Source organism: Palaemon carinicauda, chromosome 20 (genome assembly GCF_036898095.1).
Source record: "Palaemon carinicauda isolate YSFRI2023 chromosome 20, ASM3689809v2, whole genome shotgun sequence".
Taxonomy (NCBI): domain Eukaryota; kingdom Metazoa; phylum Arthropoda; class Malacostraca; order Decapoda; family Palaemonidae; genus Palaemon; species Palaemon carinicauda.
The window spans coordinates 42,760,696-42,775,606 of record NC_090744.1 but is presented as its reverse complement, the minus strand read 5'-3'; the positions used below and the strand labels follow the sequence as shown (position 1 = coordinate 42,775,606).

The window sequence follows — 14,911 nt, the reverse complement described above, 5'->3', positions numbered from 1 at the left end:
GAGTATTGGGAGTTAAATGGCTGGATAGGATTAGAAATTAAACTATAAGAGAGATTAATCGAGTGCCATATGTGGATCAGATCAAGGAGATGGTTTGGTCATGCTCTTCGCAATCCCTAAAAAGATTAGTTCACCAAACATTTAACTGTGCTCCACTAGGTACGAGAAGAGCTGGAGGACCCAGGCCCACATGGCTGAGGACTGTGAAGCATGAAGCAGGAGATGATGAATGGAGGGGTATTGAATTAAAAGCTCAAGATAGAGACGACGGGCCTAATCTAATCGAGGCCCTTTGCGTCAATAGGCGTAGGAGATAAAGAATTGATGATGGTAATGAGTATAAGCTGAGAAGCTTAGCACTTATCTCGTCTTGTGGAATGCTGAGTGGGGAGATAGGAACAAGACAGTAAGGAGACTGCAACTGAGTAGGAGATTTGGCATTGCTTGTGAGAATAAAGATTTATGAAACAGTAGTAGTACCTACAATGTTTGCGAATATTGAGACATGAGGTGTAAAAAAAGAAATGAAAGAACTAGAGTGGATTTAGTATAAGATCTTGGGAGGAATGTCTAAACAGGTTGCAACCACACCTTATTGTTGGATAATAGGGGAAACAAAAAGGAATATGGCCAGTTGTAAATAGAATAGTGTAAAAAGGTGATGCTGTTCCATAATATCAGATGATAGACGATTAGTTAAGGAGATAGCGGCGGACCAAATAATGGAACCTTATGGGGAATGCGGGCGATAAATCTTATAGAAGTATGGCAAAATAGGGTATTAAAATTGAAAAAAACGTAAGAAAGTATATCAAGCAAGAACTCAAGAAAGCATTAAAAAGTAAAGTGGCAAATGAAATTAAAAGAAAAATAGACGAAAAGAAGGCAGAAATAACCAAACCGAGGTTTGTAAACATTAATGGCAGAAAAGGTTACATTGGAGAACTTAAAATTAAGGAAGCAGTAATGGTTATGAAAACAAGGTTGAAAATGATAGAATTCAAGTGAAATGATAGAAATAGGAATGAAAAGCATAGGTTTTGGGTGTTGTGTAGTGAAGCAGGTGATACAACTGGGCAAATGTTTATCCGTAAGGAATTAATAAAATTCAGAAGCAATGGCATAGAGTTAGGGAAGTTAGAAACACCAACTAAAGATGTTGCCCGATATATTAGACAGGCTTTGAAAGTTAGAGGGAAAAAATACGCAAGCTGCATTGTCTCTGTAGAGGGTAACTAATGACAATGAATTTTCTGCAGATTCCAGCTCTTTGCACTACGCCTCTAGTAGTGTGCCCACAAATTCCACAATTTTATTATTCAGAGCAAGGACAAACACCTTGGGCATGAATATAAAAAAAAAAAAAATAGACACCAAGATCGAAATATAAACTGTGTGTTATGTGGTGTAGAAGTAATTTATAACCACTTCATGTTATATTGTCCACAGTTTAGTGATACAAGAATAAAAGCAATTGAGCTCCAACAACCATACGAAGAAGATAGTGCACAAACAGTTGGAATTTTTTTTTTTTTGTGAAGAAAATATTGAAGATAAGAAAAGTATACTACAGCAAATGTGGATGAAAAGAGAAAAACTAGTGAAAGTAAGGAACACGCATAACTAAAAGACACAGAGGCGCCGTTGCAAAGACGAAGCCTAAACCTGAATCTAATCTGATTATCTGATCAGTGTTGTGGAGAGAGCAACGAGGAACCTGGACGCCAACTCGCCTAGTGAGGTTGACGGAATTTAATACAAGTAAATCGAATTATTTTGAGTAACATGTAAAAAGCTTTTCGTCTTTATTCATAACGAGTGCAGAAAACAGTAGGATACTGGATAGAAACAAGCTTAAGTTATGATATATTTATACATGTTATTTACCCTAGCGCAGGTCCCACTAGTAGCAGAAGGCCTAGGTTAGGCTTCGGTAATTAGTTCAGTGACCTCTCGTATACTGTGAACGTATTTTTGTTCGTGGTGTAACAATTTTCGTGGTCTTCGTGGGTGGGCGAATCCACGAATTTACAAATCCAACGAAAATTTTTATACACAGATTTTGGTATTGAACTTTTACACATTCAATTTGTGTTGGTGACCTACATTTTCTAAACCATTGTGGATTACTAATTATTTTTATTGTGAATATGTTTCATTTTGGTGTGCACTGTAATATTTTTGGTTTCATTGTATATTATTACATCTCAATGTATCCTAGTATTCCAACTACTTTTTCTTATAGGAAAAATTACGCTCCCTTCGAAAATAACACTCGTTCCCGTCGCAAATGAATAGTTACAGAAATATATATACATCTATATCCGCCGATAATGGGGGACCCCCAGTGGGAACTCGGGGTTTTGGGTGGGGAAAACATACTGGGGAACCGATATATAACCGTAATTCAGTCCTTTTCTTCTCTATACATTTCTTTCTGGTATTTATTATAACCGTAGAAAAAGACAAATCAGTATACCTGGATATATTTGGGAGGAGCCGTTTCAAAGGTTATTTCTTGTAGTAATACAGTAACCAGTGCTGCCAAAGCCTGATGTAGATTAAATGTTAGAATTCCATACCTGATGTAGATCAAATGTTAGCGTTTCATGCTAACATTAGCACCCATTTGTTCGTTTGTTCGTTCGCCCCACCTTCCGTCCTTCTCTTATATAACCCCCCTTCGCAGGAGTTTCTCTCCATTATTACTCTTTTTATTACCGTATTATTTTCTCATTTTATATTCCCATTCAATATAATTTATCATACATTCCATTTTACCTTCCTATATTGGGTTTATTTGTTTTGTTATTTCCTTTCCCATTTGTTCGTACGTTCGTTTCATCAGTTTCCGATCTGCGCATATATCCCCCCCCCCCTGCGCAGGAGTTTCCACTCCCCCTTTTACTCATTTTATTAGTGTTATTTTCTCATTTTTTATTCCCATTCAATATTATTTATCATTCATTCCATTTTACCTTCCTATATTGGTTTTATTTGTTGAGTTATTTCTTTATCCCTTCCCGGTTTCACATAAATACTTACCCTGGACTAGTTTTTTTATCCAGTTAATTCTCGGTATGATCTCCTCATTTTATATTCCCATTCTCTATTATTTACCGTTCATTCCATTTTATCTTCCTATATTGTTTGTATTTATTTTTGTTGGTTAGTTCCTTTTCTCTCCTCTGTGTCTTATAAAACTTTTCTTACGTCTAGTTTCCGTATTTAGTTCATTCATGTTTTCACTCTTTTGTTCGTTGTTTTTCCCTTAACCAATCATCACTCTAGGTAGTAGGCCTATTCAGATATCTCCCTACCCCCCCTTCCTTTATCTCTGTATGCGCTGTTTTCCGACCCATTGTTCCCCTGCCTTTCCCGTTTTAACCTTTGACCTAGTTACTCGTCCTTCGTTACTAGTGCGTTTTTTTTCCCGTGTTTTGAGATGGAACATATTATAGAAACTTGTACCGGTTGCAGCATTCCGTATCTAAAAGCAGTGGCTCAATTCCATGGTGATTTTGTTGATAATTCAGGTTATGTTGACCATTTTCTTAAATCTCACAATGTTATTCCTCAACGTTTAAACTGCCCCTAGTGTCGTGCGCTTTTGTCTCTTCCTTCCGAGTCCAGCAAGTTTCGACGTTTCCTTCATAAAAGTAAGTCATTCCTCAATAGTCATTATTCGTGTTTTGTGACCGGGGTACTTCTAGGCAAGGTTAGGTGGGTTTGTTAGGTTCAGTGGCCTTTCTGTACTTTTTATATATTTCGTACCAGTTATATGGAGAAATTATTGAATATATCTGAGGAGATATTGAGCAGTTCTAGCTCTAGTAATGCCATCGTGTCGTTGGTAGTTCTGTGTACCATTCGTCTCCGTTGGTAGTACTGTGTATCAAGGTAAGTCATTCCCCCATTCTTATTATATGTGTTTTGTGACCGGGGTACTTCTAGGCAAGGTTAGGTGGGTTTGTTAGGTTCTGTGGCCTTTTGGTACTCTTTATTTATTGTGTAATAGTTTTATGGAAGTATTATTTAGTTTTCGTATGGAAAAATTTATTTCTACCTCTAGTATAGACATCGTGCCGTTGGTAACACTGTGTACCATTCGTCATCGTTGGTAGTTCTGTCAACCATTGGTAACGTTGCTAATGTTATCGTCCCCGACATCTGTTGTTTATATATTTTAACTCAGTATATATGTCCACAGTGTTAATATTTATATGGTTCATTTGTATTGTATTTCTTTGTGTGATTTCGTACAGGAAATATATGATTTCCTATAGTAGATATCGTGATTTAACTGGTTTTCTCATTCATTTCATCCGTAATAACATCAACCAATTCGTCAACTTATAACTAACCGAATTGGTTGATCTGTTTGTTTGCGATTGAAATGGTCATCAAAATCGGTTAAATCTCGTTATTTGCTATAGGAAATCATATATTTCTTGTGCGTAGTCACACGATGTAATAATATACAAAATTACCATATTTTTTTTTTCTTTTGTAGGTTTAGTCATTTTCAGAGATTACTAGTTTATTTTATTTTATTCTTATATATATATTGATTTTATTCATATTTTTTCTGAATAAAAATAAAATTGAAATCATTGTTTTTTATTTCATATTATTTTAATATTTTCATCAATAAATAACAATGCGTTACATAACAAAAATAGTATTAGCTACTAATATGCATAAAGCAAGACATGTTTTCAGCACTACACATAAAAAAACATTAAATATAATAAAAATTCTTTTTCAAACCACAAAACATAGAAAATCACAATGAGAAAGTCTATAGCAAACCGGCTTTATGAAAATCAAGGCTGTTAATTACCACTGAGTAACAACAAAAGATTTTGAGTAATGTTTTAGCTTGGGATGCTATGTTAGAAGAACTTGGGTAGTTTTGTAATTTTCTTTTTTGGCGGCGACATTATAACCATTTGTAGTGATAAGTAATCCCTTAATTAGTGTTAATTATTAAAATGTTTTAATAAATGAATAAAAGCCATGCATTGCAAATGAACACTTTATCATAATTGGGGTTCAACTAATAGCCAAAAAGGTAAAAGTTTCAAAACGTAAATCCACGAATTTATGAATCCACGAACCAACATTTTTTATAAAACAACGAAAATTGGTACCCACGAACAAAAATACGTTCACAGTAGTACACAATATTGGGGTAAAGTTTTACAAGTCTACAGTGTATCATTTCGAACAGAAAATATATGTTTTCCTGTAGCAAATAACGTGATTTAACCGAATTTGACCTTCATTTCAACCGCAAACAAACAGAATAACCAGTTCGACTAACTTCAAGTAGCTGAACTGGTTGTTGTTGTTACTGTTGAAATCAAGGTGAAAACCGGTTAAATCACATCATTTACTAGAGGAAAACATATTTTTTGTCAGAATGTTTGGTAAAGTTGTATTGTATTACAGGGTGTGATTTCTAACATAAAATATGTTTTTCAATATTAATCTTACCCGATGATCATGTAGCTGTCAACTCTGTTGCCCGACAGAAATCTACGGTCGGGATACGCCAGCGATCGCTATACAGGTGGGGGTGTACACAACAGCGCCATCTGTGAGCAGGTACTCAAGTACTTCTTGTCAACAAGAACTCAATTTTTCCTCTGTCGTGCCACCGGCTAGACCTACTTGGATACGCTGTTGATTCTGGAGTTATTGTTCACGATTTGGTGATGTATTTGCTCTAGAGTTTAGCCTTCGCTATTCAGGAAGCTTTATCATTAGCTTAGCAAGCTTTTGGTCTTAATTTATTTAATTATGGTGACGAAGAGAGTATGGACTCTCTTTCACTTTTAAATGGCCGACCCTTCCCTTAGACGGAAGTGTTGGTGTCGAAGAGAGTATAGACTCTCTTTCACTTTTTATGACCCACCCTTCCCTTAGACGGAAGTGTGTTTAGGTTTTTGGTAATTTTGCTTAACAAAGTTATTGATTTATTTTATATCTCTCCGCCTTTTATAGGCCTCTTCGATTAACTTTCCATTTATTATAAACTTATAAAAATTAATTTTTATGTTTGTTTATATGCGACCTTTCCTAATAGTAGGCGGTCCTTACTTGGAACCGAAGTTAATTAACATTGAGCCTGTCATATCGTTTTTCCTGTTAAGAATTTATGCTATTTTAATTTTAATGTTTTTGAAAGAATTTCTTTGATAGTCTCGTACTGTTTTCAAAGTTGAACTAACGTTTTGTTTAGTCTCCGCAGTTGTTGACGTTCAGAACGTTCAACTTGCGCTCTATCGTTACGATAGAGAGAGAGTATTTCACGGTTTCACGTTGCAGTAAGAGTAAACCGATTCTAGCGTTTCGTTCATTCTTTCTTAGCTTAAATGGTTTTAATTCTAATAAAGGAACTTTTTATTTGGGAAACCTTTCAGTTTTTTTCCTTTATTATTATTATTATTATTATTACTTACTAAGCTACAACCCTAGTTGGAAAAGCAGTATGCTATAAGCCCAGGGGCTCCACCAGGGAAAATAGCTCAGTGCGGAAAGGAAAAAAGGAAAATAAAATATTCTAAGAAGAGTAACAACAATAAATATCTCCTATATAAACTATAAAAACTTTAACAAAACAAGAGGAAGAGAAATAAGATAGGAGAGTGTGCTCGAGTGTACCCTCAAGCAAGAGAACTCTAACCCAAGAGAGTGAAAGGCCATGGTACAGAGGCTATGGCACTACCCAAGACTAGAGAACAGTGGTTTGATTTTGGAGTGTCCTTCTCCTAGAAGAGCTGCTTACCATAGCTAAAGAGTCTCTTCTACCCTTACCAAGAGGAAAGTGGCACTGAACAATTACAATGCAGTAACCCCTTGGGTGATGAAGAATTGTTTGGTAATCTGTGTTGACAGGTGTATGAGGATAGAGGAGAATATGTAAAGAATATGCCAGACTATTCAGTGTGTATGTAGGCAAATGGAAATTGAACCGTAACCAAAGAGGAGGATCCAATGTAGTACTGTCTGGCCAGTCAAAAGACCCCATAACTCTCTAGCGGTAGTATCTCATATTATTTAACAAATAATATGTTTTAACGATATATATAATTGGGCTCATCTCTCAGGTTCTAAGTCAAGAGAGAGAGAGAGAGAGATAGAGACGGAGGGAGAGAGAGGAGGATAAACGTTTCGTTCAAGCGGGTAACGTTTTCGTTTTTTGCTCTTCTCCCTAGTCGCTATAGGGGAAGAAGGTAAAACGTTTCTAGAGTTTTATTCTTGTTCCCAGGCTTTATGCGGTGAGAGATTTTAAACGTAGTTTATTTGATCTAGTGTTTAGTCTCTTTTCCAGCCACTGAATTCTTTATCTTTAATTATGTTTTTCTGTTACATTGTAATACTGTTTTCGCAATTACTACCTTTTAATGAAGGATAGGGTTGCGTTTTTCAGGTACAAACCACTTAAAGTTTCGAGTTCAGTGAAATAAGTGCAAACAGAAAATCAAAAGTGATAAAGTGATATGCGCAAAGTGTTACAGTGTTGCGTTCGAGGGTTCGTCTGTTCGTGCCAGTTGTTCACCTAGTCCGATACCTCTTACAAGCTCCCAAGCCCAGGGGAGAAGTAATGTCGAAGGACTTATGGGTTCCACAGGCCTTGCTCGACGAACAGACGTTTCCCTCTGTGGTTTCGGGTGTATCTACACACGTTGCCGACGTGATCACCCCACCCACACAAAGACGAGAGAGCCCATTTATTCCTCGTCTGCGGAAGAGGTTTCTCGCAGAAACCATGGACCAAATCTTGCAGCTTTTAAGTGCAAGTCGGTCCCTTCCGCGCAAGTCCAACGGCCTAGGTGTAGCCACTGGGTCAGTTCGGACTCGCTGCAGTACGACAACTGCACACCTCCCAAGAGAGGCAAGGTGGTACCGCAACAGGCAGTAACTCCGTCTGTTGCCGCACCAGCTGTTTTAGACCCTCAGTCACAACGGACAGTAGCTCCGTTTGTTGTTGTCTTTCATAGACCCTAGTGGTCCATGCTGCAGACTATACAGTCTCAGCTTGCTCCTTCATGCAGGAGTATCATGCTGGAAGGTTGACAATGCACCTGTTAACCTACAACCCGCCGAGGTTGTGCGCTCAGCAGATACTGCGGCTGCCTGCTCCCACCCTCCACCTGTGAGAGCTCCACCACCGATGCGCAGTCCACCCTGCCAGACGCATGTTCTTGCTGCACCATCTGCTAACATGCGTGAGCTACCGCATCAGCAGTGGGAAGGTTCTGTAGAGCTGCTGGGTTCCAGCACTATGCGGCATTCTCCGCAGCCCATGCAGCATGCTCTGCATACCTTACAGCATGCTCCGCATACCATGCAGCATGCTCTGCATACCTTACAGCATGCTCCGCATACCATGCAGCATGAGCCGCATACCTTACAGCATGCTCCGCATACCATACCGCATGCTCCTCAACCCACCGCAGCCCCTCCCACGCACCAGCACTCTGCTTTTGTTGTTGCCAGCTCCCACAACTCCCACACACAGAGCACTCCGTTGCCGTGCGTGAGCTACCACAAGCTGCCGTGTTTTGACACGGTGTGTCAGCCTCCGCAACACACTGTGGTTACCGCCACTCGCCAGCAGCAAACTAGTCAGTCAGGAGTTGAGGCTTCCCCACACAACTTTGGTTGTTGCTAACTCACAAACTGTCATACAGTTACATGACGTTGCCTTCTGGTCTGCTACTTATACACCAGTGCTGTATGTCCTCACGCTCCTGTTGTGGTTGACAGTTCAGTTTTTTGACAGTTCACAGACTGTCAAGTAGTTTCATACCGTTGCCTTCTGGTCTGCTGCTTTTGCACCAGTGAAACCCTCACTGAGAGAACCTAGCTTTTCTCGGATATGGTTCCTGTAGATGAGAAAGTGCTGTTCTCCCTCCTTCTGATATTCCCTTGAGGACTCTGTCATTTGGAGAGGAGCCTTAAGCTGCTTAGCCTCCTATGGACTTTTATTTAAGCATAACATGCTTCCAGGGAGGGTAATGGTTCCGCTTCAGTCGCTAACCCCGTCTGTTGTCACACCTGCTCCCATAGACCTTGGGCTTTGTTGCAAGACATGCAGTCCAAGCTTAGTCCTTGATAGAGGATTTTTTACGAAGAAGACCCTTCTTGCCAACGACCTTCCTACCGGTTGGTTGTACGCCCTGTTGACGCTGAGGTATCCTACTCACGTCCGCCAGTTGAGATGGTTCCTCCACCGGTGCGACCCAGTGTGGGTTGCCAGTCGCACGTTGATGTTATGCTACTCTCGGAGGTGGTTGTGGACGTTCAGTGTGTCACTGGGAAGACGTTCAACAACCAGCAGAGGTGGCTTGTTGTGACGCAGTGCGGCAACCTCAGCAACCCGATAAGGGGTTGTCTGTACTTCCCAGACAGTCTAGACAGTTTCGGGTTGTCGCTGTACTTCCTCGCTTCCCCATGGTTGACAGTTCACAGACTGTGCAGCAGTACCATGATCTTGTGTCCGGCTCCGTCACGCATCCACCAGTGCGACCGGATTCAGCGAGTCAGACGTTGCCCACTCCGTTGCCGTTTCCTCATCAGTTTCGGATGAGGAACCCTCTGATGAGGACATGGCTGAACAAGAAGATCAATCCCCAACCCTGCTATCCATCCAGAAGATGCTGAAGAAGGAATACGGCCCTGTCAGGCTGTGGATGAGTCTGGTTAGGACACTGTCATCCGTGGTGCATTTGGTGTCACTTGGAAGACTACACCTCCGTCCTCTTCGGTTTCATCTAGCTCTTCACTGGAAAAGGACAAGACGCTAGAAGCGGTCTCGATCCCGGTTTCCTGAAGATAAGTCTGGTCTAACCTGAGGAAAGGACTTTATCAACCTTTTATAGGGTCTTCCCCTGACTGTTCAGACTCCCAACCACGTTCTCTTCTCAGACGCATCGGACGTAGGCTGGGGTGCGACCTTAGGCGGTAGGGAATGCTCGGGATTATGGAACTCGCGTCAAAGGACAATGCATTTTAATTGCAAGAAGCTTCTGGCAGTAAGTCTGACCTGGAAAGCTTCAGGTCTCTCCTTCAAGACAAAGTAATGGAGGTCAACACGGACAACTCCCTGCTTTGATGTTCATCTCCTAGCAAGGAGGGACCTACTCTCTGACATGGTGCGAGTTCGCTAGTGACCTCCTCTCCTGTTCAACAGGTCTTGACTTTTCACTAGTAACAAATTTCTTCCAAGGCAACTTGAATGTCTTAGCAGTTTGTCTCAGTAGGAAGGGACAATAATTCCAACATATTGGACCCTCCTCAGAGATGTATGCAAGAGACTTTGGGTCACCTGGGGCCATCCAACCATAGATCTCTTCGCAACCTCGATGTCCAAGAGGCTCTCAACAGACCCAGCAGTGGTTCTTTTAGATGCCTTTCTACTAGATTAGTCTCATCTAGATCTATATGCATTCCCTCCGTTCTAGTTTGTCAACAAGGTACTGTAGAAGTTCGCCTCTCACGTTGGGACAAAGTTGACACTAGTTGCTTCCCTCTGGCCCGCGAGAGAATAACTTACCGAGGTACTTCGATGGCTAGTAGACGTTCCCAGAACTCTTTCCCTAAGGGTGGACCTGCTACGTCTGCCACGCGTAAGAAGGTACTCCAAGGCCTCCACGCTCTTCGTCTCACTGCCTTCAGAGTATCGAAAGACTCTCGAGAACTAGAGGTTTTTTCGAAGGAGGCAACCAGAGCGATTGTTAGAGCAAGGAGAACATCCACCCTTAGAGTCTACCAATCGAAGTGGGGAATCTTCCTAAACTGGTGCAAGTCAGTATCCGTATCCTTGACCAGTACCTCTGTAACTCAAATAGCTGACTTCCTCTTATCTGAGAAAAGAGCGATCTCTTTCAGCTCCCACTTTCAAGGGTTACAGAAGCATGTTGGCATCAGTCTTCCGTCACAGAGGCTTAGATCTTTTTAACAATAAAGATCTACAGGACCTCCTTAAGTCTTTTGAGACCACGAAGGAGCGTCGTTTGGTTACACCTGGTTGGAATTTAGACGTGGTTCTAAGATTCCTTATGTTAGACAGGTTCGAACCACTTCAATCAGCCTCCCTGAAAGATCTCACCTTTAAGACTCTTTTCCTGATATGCTTTACCAGCTAAAAGAGTCAGTGAGATTCATGCCTTCAGCAAGAACATCGGATTTTCATCCGAAACGGCTACATGTTCTACATCTTGGTTTTCTAGCCAAACACGAGCTGCCTTCTCGGCCTTGACCAATATCGTTCGTTATTCCAAACTTATCGATATGGTTGGAAAGGAACTAGAAAGAGTATTATGTCCTGTAGAGCTCTTAAGTTCTTTTTTAAAAACCTTTATGAGGCCCGTCTGAAGCTTTATGGTGTTCAGTTAAGAATTCATCTTTGCCTATGTCAGAGAATTCTTTATCCTATTATTTTCAGACTGTTAATACGAGAGGCTCATTCCCTTCTGAATGAGGAAGACCAAGCTTGGCTGAAGGTAAGGACACACGAAGTTAGAGCTATCACAACTTCCGTGACCTTTTAATAAAATAGATCTCTGCAAAATATTTTCGACGCAACCTTTTGGAAAAGCTAATCAGTATTCGCGTCTTTTATCTTTAGAATGTCCAGTCTCTTTACGAGAACTGCTACACTCTTGGACCATTCGTAGCAACGAGTGCAGTAGTGGTGGGGGCTCCATCACTACAATTCTCTAATTCCAGAACCTTTTTAATCTTTCTCTTGAAATATTTCTGGGTTGTCCGGAAGGCTAAGAAGCCTTCCGCATCCTGGTTGATTTGGCGGGTGGTCAAATTCTTTCTTGAGAAGCGCCTAGATTAGAGGTTGTGATGAGGTCCTTTTGTATGGGTTGCAGCCCTTAATACTTCAGCACCTAGGAGTCGCTCAGCATCCTAAGAGGATCGCTAGGCTCAGTAAGGAAGACGTACTTAAAAAGGCAGAGTAATGGTTCAAGTCGATTTCCTTACCAGGTACTTATTTATTTTATGTTTGTTATTTTGAATAACGGCTAAAATAAGATACGGGATACTTAGCTTCTTTGTTAACATGTATGCTGGTCTCCACCCACCACCCTGGGTGTGAATCAGCTACATGATCATCAGGTAAGATTAATATTGAAAAATGTTATTTTCATTAGTAAAATAAATTTTTGAATATACTTACCCGATGATCATGAATTTAAGGACCCGCCCTTCCTCCCCATAGAGAACCTGTGGACCGAGGAGAAAATTGAGTTCTTGTTGACAAGAAGTACTTGAGTACCTGCTCACAGATGGCGCTGTTGTGTACACCCCCACCTATATAGCGATCGCTGGCGTATCCCGACCGTAGATTTCTGTCGGGCAACAGAGTTGACAGCTAAATGATCATCGGGTAAGTATATTCAAAAATTTATTTTACTAATGAAAATAACATTTTCCTATAGTAAATAACGTGATTTAACCGAATTTGACCTTTATTTCAACCGCAAACAAACAGATCAACCAATTCGATTAACTTTAAGTTACCGTATTGGTTGCTGTTATTACGGATGAAATGAAGGTGAAAACCTGTTAAATCACGTTATTTTCTACAGGAAAACATATTTTCTGTTAAAATGGTTAAATATAAACACTGTTGTCACATATGATGTTAAAATATTTAAATATAAGCACTTGTTCAACGGTGTCACTTCACTCATGAATGTACTGCGAACGATAACATTAGCAACGTTACCAATGATACACAGTGTTACCAACGATATCTGGGATTGTTACGGTAATATTACCGGTTACACGATATTTAAAAAGTAGTAAAAGGGTACAGCACCTAACAAACCCACCTAACCTAACCTAGTAGTTGACAGGTCACAAACATCAGGGTATTTACTGAGAACGGTAAAATTAGCCACGATACGATTGATACACAGCGTTACCAACGATACGGTGACATTACTAGGGATAGTAATGCTAGATATTTCCATACGTATTTTAAATCATTTTTCCATATAAGTTTTACACAATATATAAAAAGTACAAAAAGGGTACAGAACCTAACAAACCCACCTAACCTAACCTAGGAATTCCCAAGTCACACAACTCACATATGTACTAGGAATGTTAAAATAAGCAACGTTACCAATGATACAGTGTTAACAACGTTATTATTATTATTATTATTATTATTATTATTATTATTATTACTACTTGCTAAGCTACAACCCTAGTTGGAAAAGCAGGATGCTATAAGCCCAGGGGCCCCAACAGGGAAAATAGCTCAGTGAGGATAGGAAAAAAGGAAAAATAATGTATTTTAAGAATAGCAACAACATTAAAATAAATATTTCCTATATAAACTATAAAAACTTTAACAAAACAATAAAGAGAAATTAGATAGAATAGCGTGCCCGAGTGTACCCTCAAGCAAGAGAACTCTAACCCAAGACAGTGGAAGACCATGGTACAGAGGCTATGGCACTTCCCAAGACTAGAGAACAATGGTTTGATTTTGGAGTGTCCTTCTCCTTGAAGAGCTGCTTACCTTAGCTAAAGAGTCTCTTCTACCCTTATCAAGAGGAAAGTATCCACTGAACAATTACAGTGCAGTAGTTAACCCCTTGAGAGAAAAAGAATTGTTTGATAATCTCAGTGTTGTCAGGTGTATGAGGAGAGAGGAGAATCTGTAAAGAATATGCCAGACTATTCAGTGTATGTGGGGGCAAAGGGAAAATGAACCGTAGCCAGAGATAAAGATCCAATGTAGTACTGTCTGGCCAGTCAATGGACCCCATAACTCTCTCGTGGTAGTATCTCAACGGGTGGCTGGTGCCCTGGCCAATTGCTAACGGTAGCAATTCTACAGTAATATTATCATGTGTATTTTAATGAATTGTTCCATATACACTTTACACAATATATAAAATGGTACAGAACCTAACAAACCCACCTAACCTAACCTGGAAGTTAACAGGTCACAAAACACATATAATGACTTTTGATGAATGACTTACCTTTATGAAGGGGACATCGAAACTTGCGGGACATGGGAGGGTGAGACTGACGGCTTAACTTTAAATAATATTATCTTCCATGAGTGTAGGCGACTTTTTCCCAAAAATGTACCTTTATAAGAGAGTAACGGTATAACCACAACGACGTTTCTTTTTGGTTTTAGGTATCGGTTTTGGTATTACAATAAAACACGTGAATGTCTTTCATGTAAGATAAGAGGGAACGCCACTTGGGGCACTGTAAATGTTGAGGAATTACATTGTGTGCTTTAAGGAAATTATCAACATTGGATGAAGAATCATAAAAATCACCATGGAATTTAGCAAATGCTTTTAGGTATGGAAGCAGCCATTACAAGTTTCTATAACTTCCTCCATTGCAAAATACAAAAATATAAATCTCCCTTGAAATGATGGACACCTTACTAGGACAAAGGTTTCCAGGGAAAAGGGACTTGGTGGAAGGGGTATGAATAGACCACTTAAAGAGATAAAGGAAGAGGGTAGGGAAACATTAACTGACAACCCCCTTGTGTAAACTTTGAATACTGTATGTATAAGTTTGTGATTGGTTAACGGGAAAACAACGGAGTCTAGAGGGTAAACATGAATGAACTGGATAGGGAAACTTGTATAGGGCAAGTATTTATGTGAAATTGGGGTGTGACAAAGAAATAACAAAAGGAATAAAACCAATATAGGAAGATAAAATGGAACGTATGATAAATAATATTGAATGGGAATATAAAATGAGTTGATTTTATAAGGTACAGTATAGGATAATAAAACGAGTAATTCTAGGGTCAAAAGTAATATGTATATGGGGGTATTACAAAAGTAATCATGTAATAGACTTGAACAGAGCTGGTAGAGAGACGGAGAGT

The 14,911-nt window shown here is 39.8% G+C and overlaps 1 protein-coding gene across 2 annotated transcripts in view; it reads left to right on the top strand.

The window, feature by feature from the left end:
• The first annotated feature begins 1,699 nt into the window (after window positions 1-1,699).
• The window catches only part of LOC137660306 (pre-mRNA-splicing factor SPF27-like), a 97,601-nt gene continuing 84,389 nt past the window's right edge, over window positions 1,700-14,911 (top strand). Inside the window, exon 1 of one of the 2 annotated variants that reach the window (XM_068395102.1) lies at window positions 1,700-1,761. The gene's annotated coding sequence lies outside the window, so the exon portion shown is untranslated. Of the gene's footprint in view, window positions 1,855-14,911 lie in introns of both variants that reach the window. The other variant, XM_068395101.1, reaches the window with a different exon arrangement.